This window comes from Benincasa hispida, chromosome 9 (genome assembly GCF_027475165.1).
Source record: "Benincasa hispida cultivar pf3 chromosome 9, pf3_genome.v1.1, whole genome shotgun sequence".
NCBI lineage: Eukaryota > Viridiplantae > Streptophyta > Magnoliopsida > Cucurbitales > Cucurbitaceae > Benincasa > Benincasa hispida.
In genome coordinates, this window is record NC_143486.1 from 7,835,129 (window position 1) to 7,857,966 (window position 22,838).

A 22,838-nucleotide genomic window follows, 5' to 3' on the forward strand; every position below is an offset into this window, starting at 1 on the left:
ACTTCAAAATTTTGGCCCATGTTAACTCATGGTAACTGGTCAATAGGGATTTCGAATGTATTTAATGCAAATATCATTTTAAGCATGAATTCCTAGTAAAAATAACACATATTCTGCTTTTCTACCTTCATTATTCTATGTAAAAGACTACAATAACTTGTATTTCTACAAGTTATCAATAACCCTTTGCTACAAGTCTAGCTTTGAAGATCTGTACCTTTCCAGTAGCATATCTCTTTCTTTTATAGATCCACTTACCCCTTATGGGCTTAACCCTTTTAGATAGATCTACAAACTCCCATACTGAATTGAAGTACATAGACTCCATTCCCTGCAAGAATTCTAGGCTTTAATGTCGGTTGAACACCGACATTAAAGATAGTGTTATTAAAGCCCTTTAATGTCGGCTTGTTGTTTTTAATGTCGGTTTTAAACCGACATTGAAGAGGGTGTACAATTTGTTGGGATTAGTGTCCTAATTCTCCCGGAGTCTCGTTGTTTTGTAAAGATACACATTGTTCAATGAATAAAATAAGTGTTATTTAATTATGGCATTTACTCATATCCAATAAACAAAGCTCCTTGGTTATCTTATGTGAACTTAAGCATGTATATGTGATATACAAGTGGATCATGCCTTAAGTAATAACCTAAATCGGTTTGTAGGATAAGGATTAAGGTGGGATACCTGATCCTGGTGACACTACGAATACGACCCGCTTTGTAAAGGTTTACAAGTGTTGTAAACTACTACAGATGGTTGATCCTGACCATTCGTATGGAGATGTGGAGTGGGGATGTCCTATACAAAGAGTTTATATAAAACCTGGACCACGAGATGACTAGACTCTGTATATAATGCTGTTGATACTAGAGACTTGCATCTCACCTAAACGACCATAGGTGACACGACCTCAATCCTGAGTGTTTTGTGAACTCCTGCCTTTGAGGGTGGTCCTTTAATTAGTATGGGTGAGAGTGGCCAGATTGCCAACTCAACATGCCTACCTTTTTGGGGACTTGTCTGATCTGGGAGCTGAGAACTCAATTCACAATATGGAATTCACTTCTTTCCCAAAGCAGAGATAAATAGAGAGATTGCTCCCTTAAGGACTGATTCCGGAGCTTTAACATAGTGGCCATAACTTCTCTTTGGAAGAGAAGACTCAGTCATAGTAGAACTATGATTTATGTTCATTAGAGGGATCAGTGGTACTTAAGGAGATATATGTAACTACAGGGGCATAACGGTTATTGGCGCAACTGTACTTACGAGCGATCTGTGAAGGATTGTTGCACTGCTGATTGGTTAAGATGAACACATAATATATCTATAGTGAGGAGAGTTCAACTGTCGGTCTTTAGTGGAATACCTGGTAGTTAACGGATGGTGGAACCCGTGACTAAAGAGTTTAGTAGTTATTCACGTACCGTTGGAGCTTTAGATCTACAGGTCCATGAGGTCCCCTTGGTAGCTTGGATTCATGTTGAAGGATCAAGTTCTTGGTGTTGATCTGAAATGTTCAAATTGACAAGAGGTATTTTGATTATATATGATATAATCGGTATGATGTATGAGATACATCTAGTGGAGGGTTGATGTAAATGAGATTTACATTAAGTACCATGGAATAGAAAAAGAACTATGGTTTATATATTTCATGAGATGAAATATTAAAACTATAAGTTATAAATATAGTATGATAAGTTGGTTATCATTTTTGTTTATAATAATATTAATTATATAAATAATTAATACTTTTTCTTTTAAATAACCAAATGAAGTGGGTGGTTATTGATCTTGGTAACCATGAGTATAAAGGAAATCGGTTTCCTATTTTGAAAAAAAAAAGAAGTTTTCATAAAAGTTTTGAAAAGATTTTTTTTGAAACTCACGGAAGTCATCAAGTAAATACAGATTTACTAAACGACGGCTGGGCTAAGTAAACGATCGTGCAGGTGCTAGTTAAACGATCGTGCAGTGTTTACTAAACGATCGCATAGCTTTGCTAAACAATCGCTGGCCCAAGGTAAATGATCGTGTAGAATCGACCGAGCTAAACGATTGCATAGTTTTTTCTAGACGATCGCATAGCTTTATCTAAATGACTGGGCATCGACCTATACGATAAGTCTCCGACTTCTCCCATTTGCCCAATCGTGTATGCGATCTGTCTTTCCTCCGTTCGTCTGCCTCACACCAAGTCCGAACAGAGCCCACCCTCTGGATTCTCACATTGAGAATACCAAGGTCGCCTTGTTGGTAGTGTCATCTCAATTCGACATCGTCGAGGTTTTTTGGAGGCCGTTCGTAGTGCTTTGGAGGAGTTCGTTCGTGGTTTTGCGGAAGAGTTCGTGTTGTGGAGGAGATCGTTGAGGACGAGCGTGAAGTGTTCGTGCGGTGTTGCGGTCGTGTAGACCGAGCACTCGTGGTTGCTGTGGTTCGATCAGAATGTGCATCGGAGCGCGTGGAGACTCTTCTGCCATTGTTAGTACAGTTTTTCCCTCTGTACATTTAATGTTCATGCTGTAATTTCTTTGTATATTTGCATAACTGTTTGTGTTCAAGTCGATTATAAATGTATTGTTGATTCATGATTGTAATTTGGAATAGTCTTGTTCCGCTGTTCATGGAAATATCGAGTGTCGATTTTCTTCACAATGTCGGTTTAAAACCGACATTAAAGAGCTTTAATAACACTATCTTTAATGTCGATTTTCAACCGACATTAAAGCCCTTTAAAGGCGATTTTAAACCAACATTAAAGTCTAGAATTATTGTCCTTTTTTCCAATTATTATTCGTTTTTTGTAAATACCATGTCCCTTTTTTTCAATTATTGTCCGTGTATTCAATATAATTATTGTCCAATCCATTTTTAATGTCGGTCAAAAAGTTAAAAACAACATGTCCATAAAACCAAGGTAATCAACCTGTCCATATACAAAATAAATTCTTAATTGCTTTCACAAATCCATAATAATAAGTCACAAAAGAGGAATTGGATGATAATTTAACTCTAAAACCAAGGTAATCAACAAATTACCAAAACTCATAAGGGTTACATAGCAAAATTAAAATTTTGTTGGATCCAAACAACTTTTATTGGTGTATCAAAAAAGAGCGAGAACTTACTTTTAAACTATAAAATACAAACTAAAACTTGTAAATAACGCCCCCTCCCAAAAAAAAAAAAAAAAAAAAAACAAAAGTACACACACACTTGTTGCCATTATATAGTGTTTTCCAAATAGTCTTTCAATTGCTCCTTCATTATGTTCTCTCCACCATCCACTACAGATTTGATCCAAATCGAAAGCATGACTTCCTGCAAGGAGAGAAAAATAGAAACAACGTATAATAAGAATTCAATTACCCCATACAAAGAATTTATGAAATTCAATGTAGGGAGTTATGGAAAGACAATATGGGGATTTATGATTTCGAGTATTCATGGAAATTTGTAAAGAAGGCCAAGATATCATGTTCTGTTATAAACAACCATACAGAAGCTCGAATCACATAATAAAAATCCAAAATATGCCAAAACATAAGCATAAGCATACGAAAGAGAAAAGAAGGAAATTAGCATCTTCAACTAAAAAGTTTTACATTATCCCTATAACTAAAAAGTAAAAAGTCCCCTAAAGCAACACCAAAACTTCAAGTAACTAAAAAGCACATCAAACGAATACAAGACTTCAATCAAGTGAAACCACAAAAAACATCTCAAACTAAAAGGTGCTATCGAGGGACAATCCTACAAACAAGATTCCAAGGATGAATTAGATTCAAATTGACGAAGAAGCACAATAAATGGTTAAACAAGAGATAACAAAAGATTCGACGATGATAATGAAGAATTAACCTAACCCACAATGCATGAATAACCCATATAGTGCCATATTACAACTGGATTCATTTAGACAAATAACACATAAAAATAAACTACCAAAGGATGCCTAAGAAGTTCCACTACCATAAACCATTCAATGGAATTCATAAATAACTAAGCTATGACTACCATAACTACAAGATAGTCATATCATTTCAACATTGAATCTAATCCAAAGTTTAGAACAAATAGACTTTTAAGATAAACATCTTATAAATATTACCTTGTACTTGTTATTAATGTTGTTATGAAGTCCTTTTTGTGATGAGTGCACCTTCTTCACTTGTCAACCTTCTTAAAACATGTCCAATGCAATCTTCCTATCTTCCTTCCAAATCTCCAAGAATCAAAATTTAGCCTTACACGTCAAACTCCAACATAACAAAATGAAAAACTTCACTAAAAATCATTTCATTGTTGTTCAAATGAGTTAGCTAAAAAATTCTAATTCAACTAGTTTCCAAAAGGCTAAAAATTCTAATTAAACTAGTTTCTAAATGACAAGGAAACCATACCTAGGGAGGCCATATAAAACGAGAATAGCAGTAACTTCACGTCGATGGATTAATCTATAAGACTCTGTAATCATGTTGATTATACAAGAGCCATTTTCTAAAGATATTGTTTCTTCCTAATATGCACATGTGATTGGTAGAAGGGGAGGGGGTAAACACAATGAGACAAAAAATAATTTCAAAAAGCACCTCCATTCTTTCACAACTACAACATCTTGGAGTTCCTCTTTTTCAATTCAATAGTTGTTGGAGGGTTTTCGTTGCCATTTGAGTACACAAATACTTGAGCCTGTCGCATGACATCGTTCGTACCAGCCTAGCACAGATTCAAGCATAGCTAAACTAAAATAAACATGACTGAAAGAGTGCAGCAAGATCGTCTAGCAACATTGAATAAAAGCCAAAAACAAGAATGAAGAGAAAACAACATTTAAAATTTTGAAAGTTAATCATTCGTACCAATATATAGTCTTTCATATGAAATTCAACTTTCTACATACATTCAAATCCAAAGCTACAAAATCATTTATATCAGGAATGAGAGTACCTGCAAGGAGAATATATCAAGAGTGTTTTGTCCATCACTCAACATTGCTGTAGTAAGGAAAACAACCTTCGCAATTTTGAAATGAAATAATTCCATTGCATACGAAATACAAGCACCAACAAAATCATGCCCAACTAGGATAACCTACATAAGTTAAGAAGATAAAAGAAATTAAGCTTCGAGGGAGTCAAGTGCAAAATACAATAGCTTAATAAAAAAAAAAAATAGACAATCGAAATAGAAAAACCTATCTCAATAACATTTTTGTTAAATCACCACTAAACCCGAGTGTTCGTCCAAAAATTATGCTCAAGTAAATTTAATACTTTCCGTGAATTTTCAACACCCATGAGCACACATATATATGAATACCAATGCCTACAGAACATAAGTCTATATATGTTCATACATACTTGAATGTGTGTATATATATGTATATATTTAGTAAATTGGGTTAAAAGGATAGAAACCTTTTCACCAGCAGGAAGCTTTTCAAGAACATCCATGAGTGGCTGCACATATTGCGAGAGATCTGTGATGCTATTTGGATCAAATGAATGAATTCCTGAACCAGTTAAGTTTATCGCCGTAGCTCTACAGCCTGCTTCTTCAAGAAGAGCAATAGTTTTATACCAACACCAAGCACCAAAACCACCTCCATGGGCAAGAACAAAGTGATTTGTTTCCAAGTCATCTAGCTTTATGTCCTATCAATTTGAAACTTAGAACCATAAATTCTTTTTGGCAGGAAACTCAGAAAATAACCTTTTGGAATAATATGTGAAAAAGACAAACAATCAGCAAAACTCTATTGATAATTTGAATAATCAAATTAGTTTGTTTAGAAACTTGACATAGAAGTTCATCTATACAAACGCCATTGTTTCCTATGTCATTTATATTAGTGCACTCATTCTAATTCTAAATTGAAATCGTAAGAATTAGACACATACTGATACATAATTAATTGATCATGTATAATTTGAAAGAGGAAAATGAAACAGTTAGTAAACAAAAATTAAGACTATCATTCTTTCCTCCTCTGTTAGCCAAAATTAATTTTCAATTATCCTCATTGTAGTTTAAATAAGTCTAAATTTAATATACAGTTACAACGAAGTTGTTCATTAAATACAGAATGGGAAAACAATAAGTCATTTCATCGTACTTTGAACGATTAGAATCTTAAAAGCTCTCATTAGGGTCCAATCGATTAAACTTCCTACTAAAATTTGTAAAAAACTGACCCAAAAAAAATCCAATTCCCACACAGACAAAATTGAAATTCCCCAAACACAATACACAATTTCACAATCCACAACATAAAAATTTCAATCAACACTCATCCGTCAACAATCAAATATCGAATCCCCGATCATCCATACTAATCACAGTCACACAATCAAATTCAAAACTCAATGAACCTGATTAACAAGCTGCTGAGGTTGAAGGAGAGGGTCAGTGAGGGAGCGAGCTCGAGAACTCGGACTCCGTGGTAAGGCATTATGATTCTTCTTACTGGAGGTCGGTTGCCGAAGTAGAGTGATCAAATGACACAAGACAATCGAGTGGACGTTTTTGGAAAAACGCCGTCGTTGCCTTTGAAAGCCTACTCTGAAGTCAACGAGTCTTCAGTCTTCTCTCTCCGCGAAGAGTGTATTTAAGACCATTGGTTGCTGGAAATGGACAAGGCAAGGGGTCGAGGAAGGTGTTGGCTGGATGCTTGGCCAGGTTGTGGGTTTTGCATGGAAGGATGAAAGGAGTTGTGTTGGAAGGGTTTCACGTGGATTGTGGGTGAGTGGAAGTCTGAGAATGAAAGGAAAAAGAAAATGAGGGGGAGAGTGAAGCGAGAAATGGAAAAGAATGGGGGGAGGGGAGGGGGGAATTGGTTTTATTTATTTATTTTTTTAAAAAACGAATCTTTAATGTCGGTACTAAACCAACATTAGAGGTATACCTACAATGTCGATTTAGAACCGACTACCTCTAATGTTGGTTTAATACCGACACTAAAGATCCACTTTTTTTTTTTAAAAAAATAAAACCGACATTATACATCCGATTTCATTTTTTCCAACCAACATTAAAGCCCAAAATTCTTGTAGTGATTTCAAGGTCCATGGCGTTGACCCATTGGTCCTTGTCTATGTCATTCATTGTCTATTTATAGAACAATGGATCCTCGATATCATCATCTGGTATGAAAACCTGAGTTTCAATTAAACCCAAGTAATAGTCAGATTGTGATACAACCCTCCCACTGTGTCGAGACACTCTCAACGGTTGAGAAGGATGAGATTGACCTGAAGTTCTGGCTTCTTCATTAACTCTTGATGAAGGAATAACTACATCAACAACCCTTTTTTATTCTTCAATAGCTTCATTTAATATTAATTTGCTCTGTGGTTTATTATCTCTCATGTCGATACAAACACCTTGTTTTCTTGTGGATCGTAGAATAGACCACCTCTCGTTTCTTTAGAGTAACCAACAAATTAGCATAACCTTGAACGAGGTTCCAACTTTTTAAGATTTTTCACTAGCACGTGTGCAAGACAACCTTAGATTCTTAAGTGACGTAAACTAGGTTTACACCTATGTGAACTACTATAGTCTCTACTGCATATCCCCAAAATAAGCTAGGCAATTAAGCATAGCTCATCATAGAAGAAACCATGTCTAACAAGCTTATATTTCTCCTTTCTGATACACCGTTTTGCTGAGGTGTACCAGGTGCTGAAAGTTGGGATTGAATTCCATGTTCTATCATATAGTTCTGGAATTCCAAATTCATGTACTCTCCACCTCGATTAGATCAAAGTGTCTTAATTGTTTTATTTAACAGGTTTTCAACTTCAGCCTTGTACTCTTTAAACTTTTTAAAGACTTTAGACTTATGTTCCATTAGGTATAAGTAACCATACCTTGAATAATCATCTATGAAAGAGATGAAGTATCTGTACCTTCCTCAAGCTTTTACATTTATCAGACCACAAAGATTTGAATATAAGAGCTCTAAAGGCTCTTTGGCTCTATAACCTTTTCCACTATACACACCGTCATCCGAATCTGATTCGAAAGCAGAGTTTGTTTGACGAAAAAGGTTTCCACACAGTTCTTCATGTATATTTTCAATTACCTCCTTCTTAGCCTTTACCTTATCTTTGCTTTGAATGCTTAACAATATCTTTGTCTTTAACTCCTGATGGAACATTAAGACATTTTTTCATATTTTTGTCAGGGACATATCCAGCAAGATGGTAATTAAATCTTGTAATTCCTCCACTTTTATTAACATGGCCACAATATTTACATACTGTGCCATTTTTATTCCCTAGAATCTCGATGTAGTGGGCCCATGTAGTATCAACTCGTCCTATGGAACTTTGAACGACCTTCATCTTCCATGTTAGATTTCGATCCTATATGAATTAAAAATTATAATGTTAAACTTGCATAGCATAATAGAAACATAAAAATCATTAAACATATTGTAGCATAATTAGGATTTCTTAAAAGAAAAAAAAACAAAAACCATAACATAAAAAGGGTAAAACATAACATAATAGAGAATAGAGATACAAAATGCATAACACAACATAATATGAATACAAAATCATGGAATTCAATATAACATAATATGAATGCAAAATACATAACCCTACACTTATATAACATAGCATAATAATAAATACATAAAAATCATAGCATTAAACTTATTTATAACATAATAAGGATATAAAAATCATAACATTAAATATATAATATAACATAATAAGAACACAAAAATCATAATATTAAACTTATACATAACATAATAAGGATACAAAAATTATAATACTAAACTTATACATAACATAATAAGGATACAAAAATCATAATATTAAACTTATATGTAACATAATTTGGATATAAAAGTTATCACATGAACTTCTATAACATAACATAATAAGAATTCTTCCAGAAAAAAAAAAAAAAACATAACATGATTAAGACACAACACTTATGACATTAAACTTATATGGCATAAAATACAAAACTCGTAACGATAAATATAAAACAAATACAAAAAGAAGAAAAAGAGATCTCTACAAATAAAGAGAGTTTAGGAAGGTTAGGGAACTTGAGATTTGAGAGTAGTGTGGAAGAAGTGATATGGTGGAGATATTTATAAGAATAAATTATGGAATTTGAACAGTTTAAAATTAACATGTATTATTTTTTTAAAATGATTTTCTTGAGAATGAAATTTTGAATTGTGAAGTGATTGATATATTTTTAAAGTGATTTTCTTGGAAGTAAAATTTTGAATAGTAAATTGATGTGAAAATACAATGAAAAAGGTATAATTAATATATATATATTTTCAAAGTGATTTTCTTGGAAATGAAATTTGGAATAATGAAGTGATGTGAAATTTTTTTTAAAGTGTTTTTCATGAAAATGAAATTTTGAATAGTAAAGTGACGTGAAAATTCAATAAAAAAAAGTAAAATTAATATATGTTATTTTTTCAAAATATTTTTCTTGAAAATGAAATATTGAATAATGAAGTGATGTAACAATTCGGTGAAAAAGTTTGAAAGAGATTAAAAATTTATATATATTATTTTTTTTGGATATGACAATTTAGATGGTGAAACAACATAACTCCCATAATTCAATATTGAAAAGAAATTATGTGAAAATTTTATGAAAAGAATTTGAATCTTGTTAAAAATGAATATATATTATTTTTTCAAAGTTAATTTCTTTGTAAGTGTAAATGTTGAATAAAAAATTGAGAGAAAATTTAAATTAGAAAAGGTTGACATTGGGAAAATTGCAAAATAGTTTGAAGTATTGAATTTTGAGGCTAAATAATAAATATGTTAGTTTTTAAAAAGGAAACAAAAGCGATATTCGGTGATATATCCGTGATATTCAGTCGAAATATCCACGATATTTCACGATATATCCACGAATGATATTTCGCGATATATCCACAAATGTGATTACTCTTCAATGACATTTACGATGAACGATATATCAACGTATATTGCGAAACTTCATGAAAAAAGATGTTAACCCCTCGTATCTCTATCGAACATGCCAATTTATCGGTATATCGATGTATTGCTGATTTCTCACGATTTTTCAATCCACACACCCACTGCATATATAATTACTGCACAAGTCTAGGCAAAATTCTTTCACATAACACGCCATTCTAATATAAACAAAACTGTTTCTTACATATTGAATTGATCATACAACATGCAGAAACTTGAGACTAAATGAATAAATATATCAAAACTTATGCTTAAATCTGGAATAAACTTTCAAACCAATGGTTTTGCTTTGACCACTGATTTTTGATTTATTCATAATATATCTTGAACCCAATCCCAGCTCCGTCTCCTCTCTCCCTTCATCTTTTTTGCTTTCTAATCTTTCATGCATTTTTTGTCACATGAGTCCACACAGCTTTTTACTTTGTCCCCAGCTGCCAAGTTCATCAAAAAATCCAAAAAGTGAAAAACATCTATCAAATTAGAGAAAAGAAGAGAGGAATGTTTAGTATGAATACTACTCCCATTTCAACTCTAAGTCACAAGAAGATAACCTTTCCCAACCTTTCATGCTCGACTAATCTCACATGATAATCTACCCGACCCTACAATATTAGGATATTAAATCCTAGGTACATGACAACCTAAGAAGTACAAATATGAACACAAGGTATGGACATGACACGATTCGGATACGATGATACGTCATTTTTTAAAAATCTAGGACATGACACAACAAGGACACATTTATTAAAATATACATTTTTATACGAGACAAAATACAAAGTAAATGGATTGATGGATTTATATGCTTAAAAAGTTACCCTCAAAATTTATTATTATTGTCATATGTGTCTGTGTAGTCTACTCAACAAAGTGTTCTATATATATGTCTAAAATATTTATTTCACTAATAAGTGTCCGATACGTGTCTAACAAGTATCATAGCGTCTAAGTGTATGACACGTGTCAGATATGGACACGCTAGCCAAATAAAAGTGTTCGTACTTCTTAGGTGACAACTACGGATTATACCCATGATTTCTTAGATTTTTATCAAGAAGATCATGCTTTCTATTTATCATTAGGCCATCCCATGATGGCTAACTGTCAACATTATTTAGAAACTATATATAAACACAAGAGAAATGAATTAACATAGGTATTAGTGGAGTATTAGGAATTTTCTAACCAGGGTCTCCCATGGTACTGAAGTTGGTGCAGATAGAAGTGGCACAACCAAGTTTGCAGAAGTAATGAGTGTCCATATGGTTGGAATCCATAGTGGAAGGTGGATTGATGAAGCATTGAGCCACGCACTGTGCAGCACAAGTCTGTAAGAGAAAGATTGGTGTTTTGCTAGCACACTCTCCAAAGCACTTTGTATAGCAGTCCTCAAATGTGGCTGTGGATCTTTCAGCAACTAAGCTCATAATCAAGCAAATTACGACAACTGATTTCATTTTCTTAAATTTGGATGTGCATTAAGTCTTAATTAATTTGTGTGGTTTTTGAGGTTGCAGGGAAAGAGTAGTTCTTAAATAAGCACTTGGGTTTATCGAAAATAAGCAGTAAGGAAAATGATTCCGAATACTAAATTTGTCTAAACAGAACACAAATATCCAGCAAATAAACCAAAGCAACGAACAAAGAAAACGACGATATATAGTGCTCTGAAGTAGCTTAGAGTAATTTTATTAAGAGCAATAAGTCACCCATTACAAAGCAATCTTAGCCAAACCCGATTTTACCGCCGGCTAATATCCACAGATTACCGAGACATCCACGCGCCAACTATAGCCTCTGAAACCGAGACGCACGCCCTTTAACCACCGTGAAAATCGGAGATCTAAACGGCAACGCTTCGTCCACTCTGCGAAAACCTCCCGCTGAAACAGTATTCACGACGGCACTACCGGAAATGGAGCGGCCGATGATGATCCACGTTTACAGAAATTTCTTCTCAGGCTTAAAAAGAACCTTTCACGTTAAAGCCGTAGGAATATGGAAGATCCTCTTAATTACAAAATTGCCACTACACAAATTTACTTAAATATGCTTAAATTACAACCACTTAAATATCTTCCCATCTTACCACTACGGTTTTAATATGAATCTAATTAATATTATTTTAATATTTAATCATATTCAGATATATTAAATCCTCATTTATTATAAAGTTTAATTTTGAGTCTTATTCAAAATTAATTGTATATCATAATGTACCTATATATATTATATTAATTATATCATATATAATTAATGTTACTCCTTTAATAATTCTTCCAAAAACTGTCGGTTCTTATTTACTGTTGTGAACTAGTAGGAGACCTAATGAACCTACAAAATAAAAGTTTCAATGATATGAGATTAATTAATTAAACTCTTTAATTATGTTAATCTTAATTAGTTAATCAACACTCACTAACTGTGATCACTTCACTAAGGACCTATAATTGAACTCTTCGCATTGTAAAATATTTTACACCAATGGATTTAATATTACAAGTAAGTCGATCATTCACGAGTTGTACATAATTACAATAAGGTCAAATTACTATTTTACTCCTGTAATTACCTATTACTTCTTAAGTAACACTGATTCCTTTAATGTACAATCTGTTTATGGTCCTATCATAAACTAAATCTCTCTCAGGCTAGTGAGAGGGCGGGTGACGAGAAGAATTAGAATAATTAGTAAATTTTAGTTTATATGTAGTTTAGTTGTTAATTTAGATTAATTAATGTTCAATTAGAATTAATTAGTTAATTTCTTATTTTATTATAAGGCTATAAATATCCAATTTAGGTTTGTAATTGGAGGCTTTAGATCATCCATTTCAATATAGAACTTGTTTCTTTGAGAAAGTTCTCTCTTTAGGGATGGATTTTCCTTGCTTGGTCATAGATTTGGCCTGAATACTTAAACCCGTTGGTATCAGGCTTTAGATAATTTTTTTAGGAAGAAACCAAACCATAGATGACGGTTGGAGACGCGCACATCAATGGTAGACGGTCGGATTTGCCTCTCTAAGGTATTTTCAAATACAATACACTACACCACCATCAGAACTTCCATTTCCATATTCATCAATCCACCAACCTATTCATCAACATCATCCTTCGTCCAAACAACTTACACTGTCTCACCTATCATCCAACCCATCCATTCCATCCAACTACACCAAGCAGAAAGTGCATTTTAGTTCACAAGGAGGCTTCAAAGAAGACAAATATGAAGATTGTGATAAAGAAATTGGTGAAAATATAAGGAAAAAAAGAGTGTACAACTATATGACAAGCCTTAGCAGAAATGAGCAATCGACTAAATGAACGTCTTGAGCAACTTAATCAACACATTCATAAAATTAAACGAAGCATGACCCAACTAAACGCCAAGTTTAAAGGTGAGCACCCACAACATCATTGTGATTTGCCACAAGCTCGAGGGGTTATATGCAGAGATGGATGTCATAGATGTAAACAACATACTAGAGGGAGTTGTAGAGAGATGAGACGTCGGAGTTTGCATCTTTACTCGATGAGATTGTTTCGTTGAAGAATCATTGGTCAAAGACCAAAAATTGTCACAGAAAATAAAATGAATTCGCCGAAAGAAGAAGAAATTATCCTTTTTGTAGCGTCGATGGGGGTTGATTCAGTGAAGGACCTCGTTGATACGTTGAGAATTTTAGAGTTATCGACAGTGGAAGTTGTAGAGAGGGAAGGTTTGAAAATTGCTGCCACCATCACTGCGTTAGAATACCTCTTAATTGAAGGGATTAAAATTTCCTGCAGCGGAGGAAATCGTGTCCCAATTAGAGATGTCTAATTTCTCAAAATTGCTGCCACCATCACTGCGTTAGAATACCTCTTAATTGAAGGGATTAAAATTTACTGCAGCCGAGGAAATCGTGTCCCAATTAGAGATGTCCAATTTCTCTACTGGTCGGGGCCCGTCTCGAACGGGGCGGGGATTCCCCGATTAGGCAGGAAATGGGAGAGGTAGTGGGAAAAAAAATTACCCGTGAGCTAAACAAAGACGACATTCCCCATCCCCGCCCCAGCCCTATTCCCCGTCCTCGCCCCGATTAGCTTTTACATATTTATTTTATATAGTTATCAAATGTTATGTTATTATTATTATTATATAAATATTACATTTAAATTTCAAATTTGATTATTTATTGGGAAGGATAATGAATATGTTTAAATTGAATGTTTAAATTTAGATTATATATGTGACTAATTTGATTTATATTTCTTTCTTTTTACTAAAAAATTAATTAGCTTTTTTAAATTTCAATTTATCTTTAAATTCAAATTGTCATATAAAATTAACAATAACAAACAATTTAGTGATAAAGTATTTAATTAAAATTTGCTTACATTAGTGATTTAAATTAATTGTCATTTTACAAAAAAAAAAAAAAAAGGTAACGAGAAAAAATTGTGGGGAATCCCCATGGGGAATTTCACAGGATGAGAAATAAAATGGGGAGCAGGGACGGGGATGGGGAATGACATCCCCAACCCTGCCCCACCCCGCCCCGTGGACATCTCTAGTCCCAATTTTAATTTTACAAAACAATAACCAGATGACGAAAACACAGGATAAACAAAACTAATTAAACATACTTTCTAATGTACAAAAAGAAGAAGAAGGGTTAGGATATCACATATCCTTGAAGACCAATTCTTCGCATTCCTCTCCAATTCGTATTTCCTTCTCCGATCCCACGAATATTGCAACCGGACACCACCACAATATCTTCCCCGTTATTCTCAGGGACGATAATCGTGCAGAGGTGTGGGCTTGCACTCAATTTTGGCTTAGGGAGAAGTATGAGAGATTTTTCTAAGAAAAATTTCTGAAAAAAGAAAAAACAAAGAGAAGGAGAGGGAGGAAGGAGATGATGATAAGAGAACATCTTTTCTTTCTCTCATTTCTTTATGTAAAATTGAGAGATTTGAGGGTTGAAGGAATTATAACTTCTTTTTTTTTTTTTTTATTCAAAATTTGAATTTTAATAATGTATATATAAACTAACTTAATATATATAAATATTAAACTATATGTTGTATCACATATAACATATAACGTATAGTTTATATTATATCACATATAATATAGCTTATAGATTTTATAAAAATCACATTCATATAATTTAATATTTGAATCACATTCAAATAACAATCCCTCTCATCAAACTATATAAATTTAATATAAATCATATTAATATTTATTTTAACATATAGTTTCTATATGAATCATATCACATAATTAATATTTGAATCACATTCAAATAACAATCCTTTTTATCAAACTATATAAATTTAATATGAATCATAACAATATTAATTTTAACATATAGATTTTATATGAATCTTATTCATATAATTAATATTTGAATCATATTCAAATATTTATTTTTCTCATAAAACTATATAAATTTAATATGAATCATATTCACACTAAATTTTAACATATAGTTTTTATATGAATCATATTCATATAATTAATATTTGAATCATATTCAAATATTTATTGCTCTCATAAAAATGTATCAACATACATTATATTATATAATGTATCAATATACATTATTTAACTATATCTTATACAATTAATTCCCTTTAGTTAATTTGAACAATTCAAATAACACCAAAATTAATTTGATTCACATTAGTTCTTATTGAGCTAACAAGGGGACCTTATGGACCTATAGATTGAAGCTCCAATGATACGAGATTAATTGATTAAATTCTTTTAGTCAAATTAATCAACATTCATTAATTGTTGGTCACTCCATTAAAGACCGACATTTGAACTCTTCGCAATATAGGTATAATTATGTGGGTTGGGAATGTCCTAAACTCGCAGTTCGTAAATGTTGTTAACATATTCTATTTTATCAATAAAAATGTTGTTGAGTTTTTTATTCAATAATTTACTATTGATATTGTATCCTTCTATAAAAATCCAATAAATGAATCCATGGCTATAACATGAATATTTTAACTTTATGTGACGATATAAGAATAGATCAAGTTTTAGTATGTAGCTAAAATGGTTTATAAGTATATGGATGAGATTGGGTACCTCATCCTGGTGACACTATTGGATATGGCCCATTTTGTATACAATACAAATGATGATCCGAAAATCATTCATGTAGAGACATGTGAGTGGTGACATCCTGTGCAATGATTTTGCATAAGACCGGACCTCGAAATAGTCACTTTTCTTTATAACAACTGTTTACTTTTAAAACTGACTATCTCAAACTCAAATGACCTAGGGTAACTCGATCTTAATCCTGAGCTAACTATGAACTCCTGTTTATTTAGGATTATCCTTTGATCTGCATAGGTGAGAGTAGTCTAACAACACTGCTCAATCTCCCATTTTGGGGATAAGACCAGATAGATAGCTAAGGACATAGTTTTGCAATATGGAATTCACTCTTACTCGATTTAGGGTTAGCAAATGGATTGTTCTCTTAAGCATTGATGCATTGTCTTAAACTGGGGCCTCACCCTCTCATGGAAGAGAGGTTATGATTTATAAGTTGGACTAATGGGAGCTTAAGGAGCAAGATGTATTTATAGGGGTAAAACGATAATCTTTGACCCAACTGTAAATACGAACGACGTGTGAAGGATTGACTTACTGATTATGGTTAAAATGGACAAGAATATATCTAAGAAGAGTGCAACTATCGAGCTATAGTGGAATATTTTGGTAGTTAACGAATAATAATTAATTCAGTTTAAAGAGTTTAACCAGTTAATTACAAATCGTTGGAGCTCGTGATCTGTAGGTCCATAAGGTCCCTCTACTAGCTCGTAATTTGGATTAGTAAATTGAGTAATCTCAATAAGATCTGAAATTAGGGTTTAGAATTTCAAATATTCAAATTCAATTAGGGTTTCTATCTATTGTATTCGATACAATTGAAATGTTTAATTCTATCGAAATTAAATGAAATAGGAGAAACGATTAATGTTTAAAATATAATTTAAATATTAATTTCATTATGATGGAATTATTTTTTTATTAATTTAATATTAGATAATTAATTAATTTAATAAAACTAATTAATTAAACATTTTAATTATTTTTTATTAATTTAATATTAGATATTAAATTAACAAAATTAATTAAAATGTTTAATTAATTAGTTTTATTAAATTAATTAATTGAATTATATATATAATCAAATTAAATTAGTTTAATTTAGAAAATTGGTTTTGGAAATCATTTTTTGAAAATCAAAACTCAAAGTGGAGATTTCTAAAAAGTTGGAAATCTCCACAGTGGTGTAAGACACCTTATTCATTCAATTCCATTTTCTCCATGAAGTAAGAGTTGACCTTCATGCAAGCTTTGAATTTGCATAATAAAAGCTCTTTAAGTTGAAGTGCTAGGCTAATAATTGATGCATGCTTTCAAGAACTTATTGAAGAACTCTACAGAAACCAAAACCCTCTTTATATCTTCATAATATATAGCTCTAGTCTTTCCACCATACAATCCTTGCAAGAGAATAGTAGAGAAGCTCTTCGTAGTGGTCTACTTGTAGATTGAAGCACTTTCACGTGGAAGTCAGCTGGTGTTGAAGAGGATTCGTCAAAAGTATTGTGTTCAGCAAACTCTCTTCTATAATAGTTACTTTGAAGCATGTTTTAAACTCAAATTAAGTATAATTAGAGTGTTTATTGATTCTGATTTTCTCCGCTGTATGTTAAATACTCTAACACTGTGTTCATTGGATATAACCAATGAACAGTGTTGACCCTTTACAAATTTCTCGTAAGTACAACTGAGTCAAATTACCATTTACCCCTGTAGTTACATCTAACTCCTTAAGTACCACTCATTCCTTTAATAAACAATTAGTCGTAATCTAACTATGACTGAACCCCTCCCAGGCCAGGAGAGGGTGAGGCGCCTCATTGTTCAAGCCTCGGAATTAACCCTTAAGAGAGCAATTTATCTTCTTACGAAGAAGTGAATTCCTTATTTTATAGCTATGTTCTCAGCTCCCTAATCAGACGGATCTCCAAAATGGTAGACTTATTGAGTTGGTGAATCTGACCACTCTCACCCATACTAATCATCGCCTTCATAGGCAGGAGTTCATAACTCACTCAAGATTAAGGTCAAGTCACCTATGGTCATCGTGGTGAAATGTAAGTCTTTTGTAGCAACGATTTTATAAAGAGAGACTTAACATTTCGTGATCCGGTCTTTATACAAACTCTTTTGTATAAGATACCCGTCTCCACAAGAATGATAAGGATCAGATCATTTGTAGTATTTTACAATAATTATAACAACTATAAAGCGGGCCGTATAAGTAGTGTTACCAGGATAAGACACCCAACTTTATCCATATACTACAGACCATTTATGTTATCACTTAAACATGATCCACTTGTATGTCTCCACATACATGTTTAAATTACATTAAATAACCTTAGATATTAGGTTAACGAATTATTGCACAAGTAATATAAAATTAATCAACCATTGAATTAACTAATATATAACTGTGAAGCTTTAGGACATACACCCCAACACTAACTAGCAAGAACTCGTCTGAAGGTGGCGTAAACGTCGTCGTCATCGTCTTCTCGAAGAAGCCATAATTGTTGGTGATTCAAAGAAAAATGGGATTGTAGTTGGCGGCTCCTCATTCTCACAGTGAAGAAGAAAGGAAGATGATAGAAGAGGCATTTTTTATATTTCCTACAGAAACCTTAATGGCAGCTCACATGGGCCAAATTTAATTTTTCATAGCTCATCCTTTCCTGCATGCCCCTCATACCCAATTACAACATCATTATTTCTTCAAATTTTCAACATTTTGGTATTCCAGAGTTTTATGTCCAATTTGGATTTGAGAAATTTTGCATTGAGAAGTCTTTCATACTAAAAAAGCTGAGAGAAGGAAGAGATTCACTTTATCACCTCGAATTTGAGGTTGGGTTCCCTTTTTTTTTAAATCGGGGTGAATGATTAGGAGAATTAGAATAATTAGTATATTATTTGTTTATTTGTTAATTTAGATTAATTAATATTTAATCAGAATTAATTAGTTAATTTTTATTTTATTTTATTGTAAAGCTATATATAACCAATTTAGAGTTGTAATTAGAGATTTTTTATCATCCATTTCAATAGAACTTTTGATTTTTTGAGACTTTCTCTCGTCTTAAGGGATGGACTTCCCTTGTTTAGTCATAGACTTGGCTTGGATTACTCAACCCACTGTATCAGTGGTACCCTTTGTTCTAGACTCGAAATCAACACATAAAGGAATAGCTTATCTACTTCTGCATCAGTGGTACCCTTTGTTCTAGACTCGAAATCAACACATAAAGGAATAACTTATCTACTTACCCTAAAGACAGGAAGAAGTGAATCTCATCTTGTGTAGCTATGTTCCTAGCTTCTTACTTGGACATGTCCCCAAAATAGTAGACTTATTGAGTCGGTGACTCGAGTCACTCTCACTCATACAAATAAAAGGACAACTCTCATAGATAGGAGTACATAACTCACTCAAGATTGAGATCGAGTTACATAGTTATCCTATGAAATATTATTCTCTTCAATCACGGTGTAAGTTAGAGAGATTAAGTATTTCACGGTTCAGTCTTATATAATCTCATTGTATAGGATAACCCCACTCATATGTCTCAACATGAACGATTTGAATCACATCATTTTTAATACTTACAACATTTATAATACTTACAAAGTGGGTGATGTAGCGAGATTAGGTATTAAGCCAAGTCCATGGCTAAACAACGAAAATTCATCCTTAAATGAGAGAAAGCTCTCCAAGGATAATGTTCTATTGAAATGGATGATCAAAAGCCTCTAGTTATAATCATAAATTGCTATTTATAGCCTTATAATAAAATTAAGACAATTAAGTAATTAATTCTAATTGAACATTAATTAATCTAAATTAACAACTAAACTAAATATACACTAAAATATACTAATTATTATAATTCTTCTCATTAGTGGGTCGTATCTATAGTATTACCAGAATAAGGTACCAAACATTATCCATATACTATAGACCCTTTAGGTTATTACTTGAACACGATCCACTGGTATGCCCATTATATATTGTTTAAGTTCTCATGAAATAACCTTAGATTTCTTTTGTAATGGATAACTCATTATGCATATTTAAAATAATCAACTATGATATCAAATAACAAATTAAGTACGAGACTTTAGGGTATAAATCCCAATAAATCTACTCATATTCATTAGATGCATATTCGTCATGCAAATAATTTTAATTTTTCTTTAACAAAAAATTAGAAGAAGCAAGGATTAGAAAGTGCTCTAGACTATCTCAATAAGATTGACACAATTGTAGCACCCTCATTACCATGGGTCTAGTGATGCATTCAATTTAGAATAGGAATAAGTTCAAATATGTACGTAGAGAGAAACAGAATAGCTCAAATAAAAAAAGAGAAGATAAAGACTAGAGAAAAGTATTTCAATTTAGAATAATAGTAGAGGTATCATAATTTTTTTTTTTTAAAAAAAGGAAAAAGTTAGATTAGGAATGCTTAATGCATTCTAGGTTATGGTGCAATATTATAGCTTAAAAATATTAATCTTCTTCTTTAAAAGGCTAACCATATATTTATTAATTCTCACATTTTAAATCATAATTTCTCCTCCTACTTGAATTATAAAAAATTGATTTAAAATGATTGTTTTGGTTTTAGTGAATATGTCACCAACCCCTCTTCACTACCATGACTTATTTACTATATATTGGAACTCCAAATGGCATGGCCATAAATATAGTTCTTGCCCACTAAGTTTTGATATATTTTCACTTAAATTTAAAATTCCAATTGCCATGTTTTTTAGGGGCGCTGAAAAGTAGAGAAAATGGAGTTGGATCTATCAACTAGTTTAATCAAATTGGGTATTATTTGTACAATAATATTTGATTATTTCTATTCTAAAATTGGGAGATGATATAAAAATGTAACTTTTATCAATATCTCATAAAATCATGAATATTTCATTGGGTTATTTTTAAATATAGAAAAATGAGATAATTTATTTATAAATATAACAAAATGCCAATGTATATCATGAAGGAATGAAATTTCTTTGTGGAAGTGCTTGAACGTTGTGCAATCATAATTCAATTTGAAACAACAGAAATGCAGAAAAATTCATACACAAATAGAGAGGATAAACGTTACTAAAAGGTTATAAGCATGTTTATCTACTAAGAAGAAGGGAAGAAGAAATGTTACTAACCATTGTAGAACTCTTTCTTCACAACAAATCCTCTCCAAAAGTGACGTACACAGGAACTGCTTTCTCTGACAAAAATAGCACAAACACAACAACTTAATCTTGCTATTCTCCAACAAGGGACAAGGAAGTGTGGTCTCATTATAGTTTTGAAAGGGAAAGGTAAATGACAGAGAGATTAAGATGGAGTGAGAGATATTTTGGAGAGAGCTTTGTAATCTTTTTCACGAATCTTCCCCTTTTTCTCTTTGTATCCCCGATACTGAGACAATGAAGAGGGTGGAGGGAGTTACATACCTCCCTCGCATGAAAATAACTCCTCGAAGGTTGGAATTATTAATATTATATTAAGTTAATATATAATATTATATAATTAATTATATACTGTAATGTATCAATATACATTATACTTTATATTAATCACATTAACATAATTATTACCTTTAATTTCCTAAAATAATCTGAACAATTTAAATTATTTAAAAATAATTTCTTAGTGAGCTAACAAGGGGACCTTATGGACTTACGATTTGAAGCTCTAAATTAGGTTAATTAACGGATCTAAAGTACTCTAATTAGATTAATTTCAAAGAATAAACATGCAATTCAATTAAGAACAAAGGGAAAGAAGATATACAACCTTTGTAGTCTCAAATCTTCTCCAAATCACCTCCAATCTCCTCACAAACGGTTCGTAGACCACCATGAGAATCTTCCCGACGATTCTCCAGCCTTAGAATGGGATGATGGAATCCAGTGAGTGACTAAATTGGAGAAGAAAAGGTTAAGGATTTGTAAGAGAAAAATAGGTTGCGATTTTCAAAAATCTCATAAATGTCCATAATTTTGTCTTTTTGATGCAAAGTCAACATTTTTTACTTTGGAAAATCTCAAAGTCAAAAGGTTAAGGATATCACATATCCTTTTGACTTTTATGAGATTTTCCAAAGTCTAACAATTTTGACTTTTTGACTCTAAAAGTCAAAAGGTCAACATTTTGACCTAGTCAACAATTTTGACTTTGGATGCAATTTTGATATAGTCAACTATTTTGACTTTTATTGCAATTTTGATCAATTTCATTTAATTTCAAAATTAATTCTAATAATTAACTTTAAAATTAAATTAATATAAAATAATTAATTAAATAATTTAATTAATTTAATTTAATACTAAATCCAACATTAATCCCAATTAATATGAATCCTTATTCATAACCTTGAATATCTCCCATTTTCTCTTTTTTTTTTATGTTTAATTCATAATTAAACATTAGGTTAAATATATCGTATATATTTAACACTTTGCTCCAAAAATCGAATTCGAACACTTCAAATTCGTTTGTCACACTGTCCAAAGGTTTAGTTCGATATGAGCTAGTAGGGGGACCCCATGGATCTACAGATCATGGGCTCCAACGATCTAGATTAACCGGCTAAACTCTTGAACCCAATTAACCAACATTCATTAACTACCAGGTCACTCCACTAAATCCCAGTAATTGCATTCCCCT

General features: G+C 32.2%; 1 pseudogene; it reads right to left on the minus strand.

The window, feature by feature from the left end:
* Positions 1-4,615: 4,615 nt before the first annotated feature.
* LOC120084522 (putative methylesterase 11, chloroplastic) lies at positions 4,616-11,471 on the minus strand (annotated as a pseudogene).
* Between the last annotated feature and the right edge of the window lie 11,367 nt (positions 11,472-22,838).